This window comes from Artemia sp. Qi Xiang Cuo, chromosome 10 (genome assembly GCF_049724085.1).
Source record: "Artemia sp. Qi Xiang Cuo chromosome 10, ASM4972408v1, whole genome shotgun sequence".
Lineage (NCBI taxonomy): Eukaryota > Metazoa > Arthropoda > Branchiopoda > Anostraca > Artemiidae > Artemia > Artemia sp. Qi Xiang Cuo.
Genome location: NC_142803.1, coordinates 48,220,201 through 48,237,847, shown reverse-complemented (window position 1 = coordinate 48,237,847; position 17,647 = coordinate 48,220,201).

Here is a 17,647-nt window from a genome sequence, read left to right as displayed (position 1 = left end):
AAATCGGATGTATTTTAAACGTGGATGCTTTTATTTCTGAAAACTAAAACTCAACCTTATTAAAAAATCAAATGTTATTAATAAAATCAGATGTATTTTAAACGTGGATGTTATTATTTCCGAATATCAAAAACCAACTTTATTAAAAAATCACATACTATTAAGAAAATCAGATGTATTTTAAACGTGGATGTTTTTGTTTCTGAAAACTAAAACCCCTTTATTAAGAAATCAAATATTATTAATAAATTCAGATATATTTTAAACATGGATGTTCATATTTCTGAAAACTAAAACCTAACTTTATTAAAAAATCAAATATAATTATTAAAATCAGATGTATTTTAAACATTGGATGTTTATATTTCTGAAAACTAAAACCAAACTTTATTAAAAAATTAAATATTATTAATATGATCATATGTACTTTAAACATGGATGTTCCTATTCCTGAAAACTAAATCGTGGATGTTCTTTTTTCTGAAAACTAAAACCCGTAACCCAACTTTATTTTAAAAATCAAATAATATTAATAAAATCAGATGTATTTTAAACGTGAATGTTCTTTTTTCCGAAAATTAAAATCCAATATTATTCAAAATCGAATATTATTAATAAGATAGAATGTATTTTAAACGTGGATGCTCTTATTTCTGAAAACTAAAACCCAACTTTATAAGAATCAAATACTATTAATAAAATCAAATGTATTATTAACAGATGAAAAATAAACGTGGATGTTCTTATTTCTGAAAGCTAAAACCCAACTTATTCAAAAATCAAATACTATTAATAAAATGAGATGTATTTTCAACGTGGATGTTCTTATTTCCGAAAATTAAAAAACCCAACTTTATTAAAAAAAACAAATACTATTAATAAAATCAGATGTATTTTAAACATGGATGTTCATATTTCTGTAAACTAAAACCCAACTTTTTTAAAAAAATCAAATACTATTAATAAAATCAGATTTATTTTAAATATGGATGTTTATATTTCCGAAAATTAAAACCAAACTTTATTAAAAAAATTAAATATTATTAATATAATCAGATGTATTTTAAACGTGAATGTTCTTATTTCCGAACATTAAAACCCAACTTTATTCAAAATCGAATAATATTAATAAAATAGGATGTATTTTAAACGTGGATATTCTTATTTCTGAAAACTAAAACCCAACTTTATTAAAAAATCAAATACGATTATTAAATTCAGATGTATTTTAAACGTAGATGTTATTATTTCTGAAAACTAAAACCAAACTTTGTTAAGAAAGCCAATATTGTTAATAAAATCTGATTTAATTTACACGTTGATGTTCTTGTTTTAGAAAAATAAAAGCCAATTTTATTAAAAAAAAAAAAATATTATTAATAAAATCAAATATATTTTAAACAGGGATGTTCATATTTATGAAAACTAAAATCCAACTTTATTGAAACATTTAATATTATTAATAAAATCAGATGTATTTTTCCATGGATACCTAAAAGCCAATTCAACAACCCATTAGCATATTAAATTCAAACAACCCATTAACCCTTTCGAATAACAGATTTTATTTTCACTGTACTCGGTGCTCTAACAGCAACCAATAGGGCGAAGGTACTTTTCCATGAATACCTAGAAAGCCCATTCAACAACCCATTAGCACATTCAATTCAAACAACCCCTTCAAACAACAGATTTAAGTTTCACTGTCCTCTATACTTTAACAGTAACCAATAAGGCGATGGTACTTTTCCATGGATATCTAAAAGTCCTATTCCACATTCATTAGTATACTCAATTCAAACATCACGTTAACCCATTCGAACAACAGATTTTATTTTCACTGTCCATGGTGCTTTAACAGTAATCAATAAGTCGGTGTGGGAGGATCTTACCCCAAATCCACCCCCGAATCATGCTATGAAGTGGTACTTGAAAGTGTATAATAAACTAAAATCATCGGTAAAGCCAAAAAAACAAGACAAAAATCAATGTGTCGGCCCCGCAACGAAATCATCCTATTTGTTTGGGAGGATTCCGGCCCAAGTCAAACCCTGAATCTCGCTTTGAAGTGGTACTTGAAAGTTTATATTAAACTAAAATCATCGACAAAGCAAAGAAACAAAACATGACGAAAATCAAGGTGTTGCCCCCGCAACCAAATCCTATTTGTGCGGGAGGGTCTCAGCCCAACTCAACCCCCGAATCTCACTATGAAGTGGTACTTGAAAGTTTATATTAACCTTAAAACATCGACACAGGAAAAAAAAGTCAAAGTGTTGCCCCCAACCAAATTATTCTATTTGTGTGGGAGGATCCCATCCCAACTCGACCCTCGAATCTTACTATGAAATGGTACTTGAAAGTTTATATTAAGCTAAAATCATCGACAAAGCAAAAAAAAAAGTATGACAAAAATCAGTGTTGCCCCCGCAACCAAATTATATTATTTGTGTGGGAGGATCGCACCCCAGTTCAGCCCCCGTATCTTGCTATGAAGTCGTACTTGAAAGCTTATAATAAACTAAAATCATCGACAAAGCGAAAAAAAAACATCACAAAAATCAGTCATGCTCCGCGACCAAATTATCCTATTCGTGGTGGAGGATCCAAGCCCAACTCAACCCCCGACTCTTACTATGAAATGATACTTGAAAGTTTATAATACTAAAATCATCGATGATGCGGTAAATTCAGTTACTAAATTTGTCCGACATTTCGTTGTCCCCCTCCCCACCCCCAAAAAAGAGAGTAATCTCTCATTACCCCAAATTTACAAAAAGTGAAAAATAAGGCCGTTCGGGCATTATTTATAAGCCCAAACTCATCAATCACTAAATACAGTTACTAAATTTGTCCAAAATTTCGTTGTCCTCCCCAAAAGAGCGTAATCTCTAATTACCCTAAATTTACATGAGGGGGAAATAAGGGCTCTTAGGCGTTAATTATAAGCCCAAATTCATCAAATCAGTAAATTCAGTTAATAAATTTGTCCACCATTTCGACGTGCCTTTCAAAAGAGCGTAATCTCTCAATACCCTAAATTTACATGAGGGGAACAATAAGTGCTTTCAGGCATTAAATTGTTGCGCAAATCATCATTTCTCATCAAATCACTAACTTCAGTTACTTAATTTGTCCACCATTTCGTTGTCCCCCCCCAAAGAGCGTAATCTCACATTATCCTAATTTTCACGAGGGGAACAATAAGGCCTTTCAGGCATTATTTATAAGCCCAAACTCATCAAATCACTAATTTCAGTTACTAAATTTGTCCAACATTTCGTTGTGTTCCCTCAAAAGAGCGTAATCTCAATAAATATAACATTAAAATATATACCAAGATTCTTCTTTGATCCAGTGGCAAACAAACTGCTCTCATTTCAAATAATAACTTTGTTGAATTTTTTTTTTTCAAACCCATCTTAAAAATAAAACTTCACCTCAAATGTCCTTCTGAACTCGATCCGCAAAAATAATAAAAAATATGAAAAAAAGGCTTAAAGTGAACGAAGTTTAAACTCTGTAGATTCACCTAAAATTTAATTTCGGTGTCTATAGTTCACGCATTATTTAAGAATAAGGAAAAATGCAAAGTTTCACAAACGTCTTCAATCTGTATTACATGTTCTACCTGTTTAGATTAGTTTGTAAAAATGTGTCTGGAAATAGAGGTTTCGATGAATATAATTTTTAAAAACGTGAAAATTTTCTTTTTAATATGAATTTTGCTGCTGGATTTTTGCAAGAACAGTTGAAGTGGATGTGTCTAAGGATAGTAAATAAATAAGTTATAATACGGAAACATTTAGGCCATGGAGAACTTTTAAAAAGATATCATTTTAAATTGTCATATTTGATAATGTCAAGCAAGAAAGTGTCAGAATTGAATGTTCAAGTCGTTCGCTTGTCTAACTCTCACAGATGAGGTCTGAAAGAGCTTCTGATAACTTTTTTCTTACACATTTATAACTCTTAATGGAGCCTCTATAATTAAATTTTAACTTGTGTATTATAGCGACCACAACCTAGAAATTCTAACTTTTTTCCTGTCCAAATAACTCCTAAAATGTCTCAATCTGTTTTGCCCAGATAGTCCCCTAAATGTCGATTAATCTCTGACGGTTCCTTTGTTTGGCAACTGTGCACTGTCACATTTAAAATTCTCAGGAAAACATTCCCGCGTTAAATATATACAATATCTATTAATCTCGTTTGAATTTCTGAAAATTATCTAATATGTCCTAGTTACATTATAAGGGCTTCGAAATAATAATTCCAGAATTTATCTCTTAGACTAAAGAATTTTAAATTACATATATCTTATACACTAGAATCTACAGGCTTCATCTCTCTCCCTCGGTGAAGCCATAATCATTCCCCTCTGTATCTTATATTAGTTGTGGTTGCTAATACCTCTTGGGGCTATTGCGCAAATCCAATGCTAATAATTCCTAGAAGTCAAGTGATGTCACTCCCGTTAGTATTTCTAGCTCTCTGATTGGCCTAGAAAAAGGGCCTGTGGCTGTGACGTCACTTCGCCCTGTATCTTAAGAAGGGTTCTTACTAACTAACTGCAGTACTTAGCCGCCTGAGGCCAACACAGTTATGCACGCTCCTCCTCCATCCCAATCTATTCAATGCCTACCTTTTTACACCATCCCAGCAAGTTCCCATTCCTCTTAAGTCTTTCTTTAGGACATCCTCCAAACCCAGCCGCGGACGATTTGCTTTCCTTTTAGCCCTAGGCGGTTGGCCGAAAAGAACAATTTTTGGCAATCTGTCATCCTTCATCTGCAGAACGAGCCCTACCCATCTGAACCTTTCTCTCGTTATAGCCCTAAAAAGCGCGATTGAACCACAGTTGTCGTGCATCCTACTGTATGAAATACGGTCAGTCAGTCGCGTACCCAAAAAATTTGTAGGCAATTTCTTTGGAAAAATATCTAGTAATTGAATTAACTTCGTTACAGGAATTAAAATGTCTACTTTGTATGGGCTTCGTGTACCTTAAGCAATGAATTTGCTACCGCGCGGGATTACTGTCTCTGAAAATGCGTATGCATTATTACCTCTTATTTTTAGAGCTTCAGTTACTAGTAGCCCTTGTCGCTCCTTACTGTTTGATTATGTCAACATCAATAACTGAAAAATAAATATGAAGGACTCTTACCATGTTTGAGGTACAATAGGCAAACTGAAGCTACTTTCGTGGAAGATGACTTCAGTGCCTCTTGATATGTCCAATAGGGAAGGTTTATTTTTTGCAAATATAAGCAAAAACAATAAGATAATTCTGGGTGAAAGGTAAAGGTAAAATCTAAAAGTTATTCTGATTGTTATAATAATTTTACCCTAGGTGTGAGAATTTTCCCTTAAGTGACAAAAATAATATACGGTTTTTATTGCGTCTTGTAATTTTTCTTCTTAACGTTTTATTTTATTATCTTGTGGCACTGCATCGCAAGAGGGCCGATTAGCTGGGTTCCTATGGGATTTTATTTCGTATTCTCTTAAACTAAGGGAATTCAGTGATGGACACTAATATAATTTTGTAATAACAGCCTTAATGATCCCCGATTGTACTTTGGTGTCAGTCAAGACAAAATCCATTGTAAAAGCTCACTATTGAAAAAATAAATAATGGCTCTGTACCGCGGCCGTTTTTAGGGTTGTTGGTGCCCCTGGAAAAATTTCTCCCCCTCCTCCCTCCAAAAAATGTGTTTGAGCTGCCAAATGACTAACGCAATTGCCTTTCTAAAAAAAATTCTCCCACCCTTCAGCCACGCTGCTCAGGGCTGCTTGGATCCCCTCCCTTGGACACCTCTGTTCCAAAGTATTCAGACTCTCTGAAGGGATTACTGGTATCTAAAGGGATTAATGGTATCTGAAGGGATTACTGGTATGATGCGGTTGCTTAAAGTCAAAAATTAAATAGGAGGAAAATAAAATCAAACTTGAGATTTTCATTTTCAGTCGCAGGCGTACACAGGTTTGCCACTTAGGGAAGAGGGGGTGCTTAGAGCATTTCTCTCAAGGGAACATCATAAGAGGAACAAAATTAAGTTACTGCTTTTCAAATTTCTGAAGGGAAGAATGTCCCCGGCCATATCCTAACTGTTGAGAGATATGATTTCAATTGATATTTTTATTGTAGATGTCACCGTTGCTTCATTGTCTGATAATGATCCATCCAAACAGGAACATGAAATACCATGCGTGTCTGGTTTCGACAGTTTTTATCTAAAACAAGAAATAGATTCAGATTACGAACTTGATTTCAATTGATATAGTTCTAATTTAACTGAACACCGAAAAATTCATACTGGGGAAAAACCTATCGAATGTGACATCATAGGCAGCGCGCTAGCGCTGCCTAAGTAAAGAACGATGTGGGCACAATGTGTTTTTCTCCACCCGGGCACTTCGTATCGAAGGAGTTGTCGTAGAAACTTCGAAACGGAATCATTCAAGTGGACATTGAAGTGGCTAGTGCCTTTTTTAATAGTCAAAGGTTATTGGAGGGGAAATAGCCCCCCCCCGCAAATCATTCACCCAAACACATCCAATCAAAATTTTGAGATAGCCATTTTGTTCAGCGTAGTTGATTTCCAGATAGAAAATATGCTTTTTAGGAGGAAACTCCCCCACAACCATCAGGGCAAGGGTTTTAAGTTATGCCCTGGAGGAATAAAGGTTTTTATAGAAGGCGTTGTCGTTGAAACTTCAAAACAGGCACATTCGATTGGAAATTCAAAGAGCTAGTACCCTTTTTAATAGTCGAAAGTGATTGGAGGGCAACTAGCCCTCCACGCCCATCATTCCCCCAAATACATTCAATCAAAATTTTGAGATATCCATTTGTTCAGCGTAGTTGATTTCCAGATAGAAAATATGTTTTTGAGGAGGAGACTCCCCCCCCCAACCCTCAGGGCAAGGGTTTTAAGTTCTGCCCTGGGGGCATATGAGGCTTTTATAGAAGGCGTTGTCGTAGAAACTTCAAAAAAGGCTCATTCAAATTGAAAATAAAGGGCTAGTGCCCATTTTAATAATCGAAAACTATTGGAGGGCATCTAGCCCCCCACGCCCATCCTTCCCCCCCACACATCCAATCAAAATTTTTAGAGATAGCCATTGTGTTCAACGTAGTTTATTTAAAGAGAGAAAATATGTTTTTTAGGAGGACACTCCCCCAAAACCCTCAGGGCAAGGGTTTTAAGTTATGCCCTGGGGGTATAAAGGTTTTTATAGAAGGCGTTGTCGTAGAAACTTCAAAACAGGCTCATTCAATTGGAAATTCAAAAAGCTAGTACCCTTTTTAGTGGTCGAAAGTGATTGGAGGGCAACTAGACCCCCCCCATGCCCATAATTCCCACAAATACATACAATCCAAATTTTGAGATATCCATTTTGTTCAGCGTAGTTAATTTCCAGATAGAAAATGTGTTTTTGAGGAGGATACTCCCCCCCCCAACCCTCAGGGCACGGGTTTTAAGTTATTCCCTGGGGACATATTAGGTTTTTATAGAAGGCGTTGTCGTAGAAACTTCAAAACAGGCTCATTCGATTGGAAATTCAAAGGGCTAGTACCCTTTTTAATAGTCGAAAGTGTTTGGAGGGCAACTAGCCCCCCCCCCACGCCCATCATTCCCCAAAACACATCCAATAAAAATTTTGAGATATCCATTTTGTTCAGCGTAGTTGATTTCCAGATAGAAAAGATGTTTTTGAGAAGGACACTCCCCCAGAACCCTCAGGGCAAAGGTTTCAAGTTATGCCCTGGGGGCATATTAGGTTTTTATAGAAGGCGTTGTCGTAGAAACTTCAAAACAGGCTCATTCGATTGGAGTGCCCTTTTTAATAGTCGAAAGTGATTGGAGCGCAACTAGCCCCCCCCACGCCGTTCATTGCCCCAAACACATCCAATCAAAATTTTGAGATAGCCATTTTGTTCAGCGTAGTTGTTTTACTGATAGAAAATATATTTTTTAGGAGGACACTCCCTCAAAACCCACAGGGCAAGGGTTTTAAGATATGGCCTGGGGACATATAAGGTTATTATAGAAAGCGTTGTCGTAGGAACTTCAAAACAGGCTCATTCGATTGGAAATCAAAGGGCTAGTACCCTTTTTAATAGTCGAAAGTGATTGGAGGGTAACTAGCCCCCCCACGCCCATCATTCCCCCGAACCCTTCTAATCAAAATTTTGAGATAGCCATTTTGTTCAATGTAGTTTTAAGTTCTGGAAGTTAGGTCTTTGAGGATGATCACCTCCTCGCAGCCCTCAGGACAAGGGTTGTAAGTTATGCCCTGGGGGCATATAAAGTTTTTATAGAACGTGTTGTCGTAGAAAGTTCAAAAAGGGCTCATTTGATTAGAAATTGAAATGCCTCGTGCCCTTTTTTATAGTCAAAAGTGATTGGAAGGCAACTAACACCCCTTCCACGCCCACCATTTCCCCAAAGACATCCAATCAGAAAATTGTAGATAGCCATGTTGTTTCACATAGTTAAAGTTTAGATAATTATACTTTTGCGATAGCCTTTCCCCCCACAGTCTTCAGGGCAAGGGTGATGAGTATCACCTCGGAGGCATACAAGTTGTTGCTGAAAGCTTAGTTACGGTAACTTGAAAAAAGGCGCTTTCTGTGGGTAATTCTGATGGCTAGTCCCTTAGTTAATAGTCAGAAGTGGTTTGAGGGCAACTAGCCCCCTTCTTTCGCCCACCTTTTTCCCAAACACATCCAATCAAAATTTTTATATAGCCATTTATTCAGTGTTTTGGAATTCCAGATAGAAATTATGTTTTTGAGGAGGACACTGCCCCAAAGCCCTCAGGGCAAGGGTTGTAAGTTATGCCCTGGGGGTATATAAGGCTTTTACTGAACGCGTCGTCGCAGAAACTTCAAAACTGACTCATTCGATTAGAAATTGAAATGGCTAGTGCCCTGTTTAACAGTCGAAAGTGATCGCAAGGCAACAAACACCTCTTCCACGCCAACCATTTCGCCAAAAATATCCGATGAACATTTCTTGATAACCATTTTGTTCCACGATGTTTAAAGTTCAGGAAATTATATCTTTGGGCAAGACACTCTCCCCATAGTCTTCAGGGCAAGGGTTATAAGTTATGCCCTGGGGGCATATAAGGTTTTTATTGAAATGGGCAACTAATCCCACCATTTCCCCAAACATATCCAATCAAAATTTTGAGATATCCATTTTGTTCAACGTAGTCGAAAGTTCTGGAAATTAGGCCTTTTAGGATAAAAACCCCATCAGAGCTTTCAGTGCAAGGGTTGTAATTAATGCCCTGGGGACATAAAAGGTTTATATAGAAAGTTGTTTTAGAAATTTCAAAAGGGGCTCAAATGATTAGAAATTGAAATTGCCCTTTTTAATAGTCGAAAGTGAGTGGAGAGTAATTAACCCCCCTCTCACGCCCTTTATTTCCCCAAACACATTCAATCAAAGCTTAGAGATATCAAAGCTATCAATGCTATTAGAGTTGGGCTCAAAACCCCTATGCCTTCCCAAGGCCAGAACATAATTTGCACTTTACTGAAAAAAAATATAAATGTTTATACTTTTATAACTTTAATAAATCAAATAATATTAAGATTTTAATTACTAAGTATCAGTAAATGTATATTAAACTGACAATGCATATTCATTTGTATTTTTTTCAGTAAAGTGCAAATTATGTTCTGGCCTTGGGAAGGCATAGGGGTTTTGAGCCCAACTTATGTTAATTTCTGCTCGTTTTGAGTTTGGCTCGGTTATTTATTGTAGTTTCTGCTCGTTTTGGGTTTCATTTACTTATCGATGCTGATTTATGGTAGTTTCACGCTTGGTAGATTATTTGATTTTATTTTTGGTCAATTTTTGTTTAATGGAGTTCTTTACTTTTCTTTCAAAAACTTATTTGGTGGAATTAGTTTTTTTTCAATTAATATGTCAGAAAACACTAAGGAGAAGTTCGGAATTGACCCGTCATCGGAGGATTCACACGGGTGAAAAGCCGTTTAAATGTAATAAGTGTAACAGTTGTTTTTCTCGAAAAAATTCTTTGACTAAATATGTGAAGCATCATAAAAAACAACGACCAGTGTAATGAAATTTAACTTGCAGAAGATTGCATTCAAGACATAGGACTTTGGAGATGGAATCGGAAGCACACTTAGAAGCTGATAAAAATAGACAAGATCCGACTATGTTTTCTTTTTGCTCGATGCCTTGCAGTTTTATGGATTTAACTTTAGTCTCTATTATCTTCTTGTTCTGGTCAGGAATATTCACTTTTGTTAAGTTTGCTGATTTTTTTTTTTTTTTTTTTTTTTTTTTTTTTTTTTGCTAGAAATGTGAATTAAACAGATTGTTTCAAAAGCCAACGATTCTTTAAAATAAGGCACTCACATATGTTTTTTATTGTAAATCTTAGCAATAATTTTCAGTTGGGGTTTCCGCTCGCTGGTGGAAATACGTTTGATGAACATGTAACGTTTTGCAACTGCCTACAAGTCCTAAGTTCAGTTCATAGCATTGCTTTTTGTTTCTTTCTTATTTAATAATCGTATATCTAATATGAGTGTGGGATTCGGGCAAATAACTGTAGGTTTAATCAATTAGACTTTGAATAGTGAAAAACTATGCAAGGTGAACTATAGTTCGTGAACTACATACATTGATGGACGTTGCCAGACTGTTTGACCGATGGGTATTAGAAAAAATTGTCTTGGTGTTGGGGGGGGGGGTTGATTGTAAAAAAAATAGAATTTAGGTAATGATTTTTCAGGGTTCTACCGAAAAAAAACTTGGGAATCCCTCAGCCCTCCTTGACCCCTATGCCTGGTCCTGTGTGTTGGCGTGGACAAAACCGACTCTTCTCGAAGCTGAACTTGATTTTAGAAGAAACATAAGTAAACATAAACCGCCCAAATTTAATATTTACAGTTTGATTTATGTTACGACTAGATTATATAATTTAAAGAAGAATGATGCTTTATGATAAGTTTATAGTTTCAATACAATCCTTAAATATAAGTCGTTTGTCTACCAATCAGGCATATGCTCTGCTGACTTTCTAGGTCTAGGATGGTAGATTTATATGGTGTTTCAAGATATGCACCATGTCAACAAACATGCAGATGTACATTCATGGTTTCAAAGATGAACCCTCAAGAAGAAAACCTGTCCTCTTTCCCCAGAGAATGTTTGAGCGCATTTCGTGACAGAAAAATAATTTACAATTCGTGAGTTTGCTTTCTGTAGGGCGTATAAAGTGAATCTACCAATGAAGATAGTTTTTCAGTGGATATTTTTAACGTACAGGGTTTCTAACGCAGTGTGAGAGGTCAATGCCTCAGATACCATTAGAACTAAAAATAGTATATTTGTTTTTATATGGTAACGTTATTGTGACTAGAAATGCCCTCAGGTCTGTGGATGGAGGGGGGGGGTGTGACTCTAATTTTTATTATGGTCCAGGAGGCCTTTACCCTAGTTTGGGCTTTTTCAATTTACTCCTACACTAATTTGCCGAACATAAATTCAAGATAAATGGACAAATAATTATTGTTTAGCAGCAAATTTCAATTTTTTTTGTTCAGTGTTACTGGTTCAGGACTGCCACTTGGAGTAATTCCTTTTCATTGTCCCCCTTTCATAACCTTATCAGCAGCTGCATAATTTTGATGTGAATTCCAGAGACATGATGCACAAATAGTTCTTTTCTTCAAAAAAAATATCTAGCTATCATTAATTTGCCTTGAGGTGTGAAATCCCTTGGGAAATAATTATTCATGATGTGAAAAATGGGGATGTCCTTAAAGGACATAATTTTACGTCTGCAAAATTGCTTTCCCCTGGGATTGTAACTTAAATCTACTAAATGAAAGATAGCTTTTCGATGTAAAGCTGTTTTTCTTGCGCTTTCATTGGCTTAATTGCTGTTTGGTAAGTTTTGCTCTTATGATAGCCAGCGCAACAGCAATAGCAATAGCAGCGCAATGTTAGCACAATGTATTGTTTTTTTCTATAGACCAAGGTACTTCATATCAAAGGAGTTGCCGTAGAAACTTCTAAACGGGCCCATTTGATTGGAAATTGGAATGGCGAGTACCCTTTTTAATAGTCGAAAGGGATTGGAAGGCAACTAACACCCCTTCCATGCCAACCATTTCCCCAAACACATCCAATCAAAATTTTGAGATAGCCGTTTTGTTGAACGTAGTTGATTTCCCGATAGAAATTGTGTTTTTGAGGAGGCCACTCCCCCCATAGCCCCCAGGGCAAGGGTTGTAAGTTATGCTCTGGGGGCATATAAGGTTTTTATAGAAAGCTTTGTCATAGAAACTTCAAAAAGGGCTCATTCGATTGGAAATTCAAAGGGCTAAGTTTCTTTTTAATAGCTAAAAATGATTGAAAGGTAACTAACCCCCCTCTCACGACCACCTATTTCCCAAACGCATCCAATCAAAATTGTAAGATAGCGATTTTGTTGAACGTAGTTGAAAGTTCTGGAAAATAGGTCTTTGAGGATGACAACCCCCCCCCCAGAGCCCTCAGGGCAAGGGTTGTAAGTTGTGCACTAGGGGCACCTAAGGTTTTTATAGAAAGCATTGTCGTAGAAACTTCAAAAAGGGCTTATTCGGTTGGAAATGGAAATGGCTAGTGCCCTTTTTAATAGTCGAAAGTAATTGGAAGCCAACTAACACCCCCTCTACGCCCACCATTTCGCCAAACATATCCAATCAAAATTTTGAGATAGCCATTTTATTCAACGCAGTTGAAAGTTCTGGAAATTGTATCTTTGAGCTGGACAATCCCCCCTCCGTCTACAGGGCAAGGGTTATAAGTTATGCCCTGGGGGCACATAAGGCTTTTTTTGAAAGCTTTCTCGCAAAAACTTGAAAAAGGGCTCATTCGATTGGAAATTCAAAGGGCTAGTGCCCTTTTTAATTTTCGAAAGTGATTGGAAAGCAACTAAGCCCCCTCTTGCGCCCACCTTTTCCCCAAACACATGCAATCATAATTATTAGGTAGCCATTTTGCTCAACGTAGTGTAAAGTTTAGGAAATTATGTCTTTAAGGATGACAAACCCCCCCCTCCACAGCCCTCAGGGCAAGGGTTGTAAGTTATGCCCTGGGGGCACATAAGGTTTTTATAGAAAGCGTTGTCGTAGAAAATTCAAAAAGGGCTCATTCGATTGGAAATTTCAATGGCTAGTATCATTTTTAGTAGTTTAAAATTATTGGAGGGTAACTAACCCTTTCTCACGCCCACCATTTCCTCAAACAAATACACTCAAAATTTTGACATAGCCATTTTTTTTCAACGTAGTTGAAAGTTCTGGAAATTATGTCCTTGAGGATGACAATCCCCCCACAGCCCTCGGGGCAAGGGTTGTCAGTTTTGCTCTGGGGGCATCTAAAGTTTTTATAGAAAGCGATGTTGTAGAAACTTCAAAAACAAACCAAAGTGATTGGAGAGCAACTAAGCCCCTCATGCGCCCACCTTTTCCCCAAACACATCCAATCATAATTTTTAGATTCGATTGGAAATTCAAAGGGCTAGTTCCTTTTTTAATAGTCAAAAGTGACTGGAGGGCAACTAAACCCCCTCTCACGACCACCTATTTCCCAAACACATCCAATCAAAATTTTGAGATAGCCATTTTGTTCAACATAGTTGAAAGTTCTGGAAATTAAGTCTTTGAGGATGACACTCCCCCCAGAGCCCTCAGGGCTAAGGTCTCAATTTACACCCCGGGGCCATATAAGGTTTTTTATTGAAAGCTGTGTGGTAGAAACTTGAAAAAGGGCTCATTCGATTAGGAATTCAAAGAGCTCATGCTCTTTTTAATAGACGAAAGTAATCGGAGGGCAAGTAACCCCCCTCTCACGCCCAGCTTTTCACCAAACACATCCAATCAAAATTTTGAGATAGCCATTGTGTTCAACGTAGTTGAAAGTTGCGGAAATTAGTTCTTGGAAGATGACACCCCCCCCTACAGCTCTCAGGGCAATGGTTGTAAGTTATGCCCTGGGGGCATATAAGGTTTGTATAGAAAGCGTTGTCGTAAAAACTACAAAAAGGGTTTATTCGATTAGAAATTGAAATGGCTAGTGCCCTTTTTAATAGTCAAAAGTGATTGAAAGGAAACTAACGCCCCTTCCTTGCCCTTCATTTCCCCAAACATATCCAATCAAAATTTTTAGATAGCCATTTTTCAACGTAGTTGAAAGTTCTGGAAATTATGTCTTTGAGGATGACAATCCCCCCTCAGCCCTCGGGGCAAGGGTTGTCAGTTTTGCTCTGGGGGCATCTAAAGTTTTTATAGAAAGTGATGTTGTAGAAACTTCAAAAAAAAAAACAAAGTGATTGGACAGCAACTAAGCCCCTCATGCGCCCAACTTTTCCCCAAACACATCCAATCATAATTTTTAGATTCGATTGGAAATTCAAAGGGCTAGTTCCCTTTTTAATCGTTAAAAGTGATTGGAGGGCAACTAACCCCCCTCTCACGACCACCTATTTCCCAAACGTATCCAATCAAAATTGCAAGATGGCGATTTTGTTGAACGTAGTTGAAAGTTCTAGAAATTAGGTCTTTGAGTATGACACTCCCCCCAGAGCCCTTAGGGCTAAGGTCTCAATTTACACCCCGGGACCATTTAAGGTTTTTTATTGAAAGCTGTGTTGTAGAAACTTGAAAAAGGGCTCATTCGATTAGGAATTCAAAGAGCTCATGCCCTTTTTAATAGCCAAAAGTAATCGGAGGGCAAGTAACCCCCCTCTCACGCCCAGCTTTTCACCAAACACATCCAATCAAAATTTTAAGATAGCCATTGTGTTTAACGTAGTTGAAAGTTCTGGAAATTAGTTCTTGGAGGATGACACCCCCCTCCCTCCATTCCTCAGGGCAATGGTTGTAAGTTATGCCCTGGGGGCATATAAGGTTTGTACAGAAAGCGTTGTCGTAAAAACTGCAAAAAGGGCTTATTCGATTAGAAATTGAAATGGCTAGTGCCCTTTTTAATAGTCAAAAGTGATTGAAAGGAAACTAACGCCCCTTCCTTGCCCACCATTTCCCCAATCATATCCAATCAAAATTTTGAGATAGTCATTTTGTTCAACGCAGTTGAAAGTTCTGGAAATTATGTCTTTGAGCAGGACACTTCCCCCACAGTCTTCCATAAAACAAGGAAAAAGATGGCAACAGCAACACTTTAAGAAATTTTAAAAATAAGTTTCTTGTGAATTATTGCCTCGATTAATCAGTAGCTGTACTGAACTCATCATGCTCAAAATCCTCCTCGGGCCCATACTTTGATGTTTCTTTTGCGGACGTTCTCCCCACTGTAGAGTACAGACGGTCTGGAATCATGCTATTATCCTTTCCTTTTTAGCTTAAAGCTTATTCATAAGGGCAATGCAAAGAACTCCCCCTAAAAAAAAGGTCCCTCCGGATCCCACCCCAAATACTAATGAAATTGATCAATTTTTGCCCCATCCTGGCTGGTCAAGCTTCCTATCACAAAGCTCAGATGAAAGCTCAAATTCTGAGAATAGGACAATGATCAGTGTTGGAGCAAATGTCACTATAGATGATAATGGCTTTCAAGAGGTCCTTTCTAGGAGCTCCAAAAAAAAAGCTGAAAAAAAAAATCCCCAATCAAAAGTATTTCCCCTCCTCCTTTCCAAGATTATCCTTCCCAAAACTTAGGAATTTACCTCAAAATTTCTCCAAATACCCCCTTTCAAATAACAAAGATTACTACAATAAGGGTTGAAATTTTCAAAATGTTAAGATCAATGTTTTCTCTGAACATTCACTGGGATGGATCTTTGCTAATAGCTGTCCAAGATCAGAAATCAGCTGATATAATTCTTAATCTAAAATCTCTTTTGAATACCCCGATTAACTCATCTAAATGGAACCCAAAACTATCCCCCAAAAAAATAGTAGTATATAATGTTCCCCTAGAAATACCAATTCAGGAGTTAAAAGAAGGGCTCTCAGATAGGGCTGGTAACACAATCCCTGTAGAAGATGTCACTTAACTGGGTAAACCCAACTCTAATGGATTAAAAACAAGTAGATCTTTCCTATTTACACTGAAGGAAAAAATTAATATCCCAGAAAATTTATTCCTATTTGGGCAAATCAAACCGCACAAGGAATAGAAGCCAAAGCCTATCCAGTGTCAGAAGTGTCTGAAACTGGGACACACAACGAATAAATGCAATTAAACTCTCCTACCCTGTAGTAATTGTAAAGGCTCCCATCCTAAAGATTTGAGAACTTTCAACAACACTCAGCCTACATGTATCAATTGTAAAGGCCCACATGAATCCACCAATAAATCACAATGCCCTGCATATAAGAAAGCACTAACACTCCAAATAGCAACAGAGAAGGCCATTCCATACCCTTTTGCAGCTATGGAAGCAAATGCTGCCCAATCACACCAAATAAAACCCATATTGAAATCAAATAAAACTCCCAAGTCAAACACTTCCAATGCATCAAGTACTCCTTACAAAACACCATCCTTCAAGCCCCCCAGATCATATCTCTGTCAGAAAGAATCACCAAGCCAACAAACCTCCTTGCCTAGTAAGATGAGGTCGGCCTAGTACCCCCTCTGAACAAGAAACCAACCAGAAACACTACCAGGAATTAATCCCTTAACTGACAAACTGGATGCACAGCCAAACATGCAAACCCCAAATATATGCTTATTCATTCTAAACTGCAATGCAGTTCAGGCCATGAATATACAACATCAACAGAAAACAAAATTATTGCTGAATTGGTAAAAATCTATATCCCTAATCATATGCTCATTCAAGCAAAAAAAGATCTTATTCTACTATTAACAAAGCTGAACATTGATACACAGTCATATGCCAAATAAAACAACAACACAACACACATAAATAATTCATTGGAACGTAAGATCACTTGCAGAAAATAAGTTAAATGAACTAATATCTTTTATGAATAATAAATCCATCAATATTGCTTGCCTCCAGGAAACTCATTTAACCCAAAATCAACAAATTAAGTCTCTGGGATACACTATCCTGAGAAAGGATAGATCATCAGAGAGAAAATGAGGTGGAGTAGCTTTATTAGTTAATAATAAAATACAATTCTGTGGCATCAACTTTCCTGATTTTGTAAATGATGTTGATGCAATTGGTATCAGTATTTGGCTGAATAATACCAAAACTTACATAATAAACGTTTATAACCCTAATGGCCAAACTACATATACCATGGATTTCTTCAGCTATATAGATAATTCTAATATGTTGAAAAAAATTATTATTTGTAGACACTTTAATGCCCACTGCCTTCGGTTGGGGAATAAACCAGCGAAAAAAGCTGCTAAGTTCATTGAGCATATGACTTCAAATAATAATGAATTAGCTGTTGCTACCCCTCCAAACCTGAATACATATTTCAATCCCAAAAGTGGCAGTTTCTCTTCAATTGACCTACAAATTGTGTCTTTAAATATTTTGAACAAAATTTATATAAATAAAATTGATAGTCTATGTACTGACCACTTTGCTATACTTTGCTCCCTAAACGAACCTGCTGAAACCCTATCATATACCTCCAAATATATCAACACTA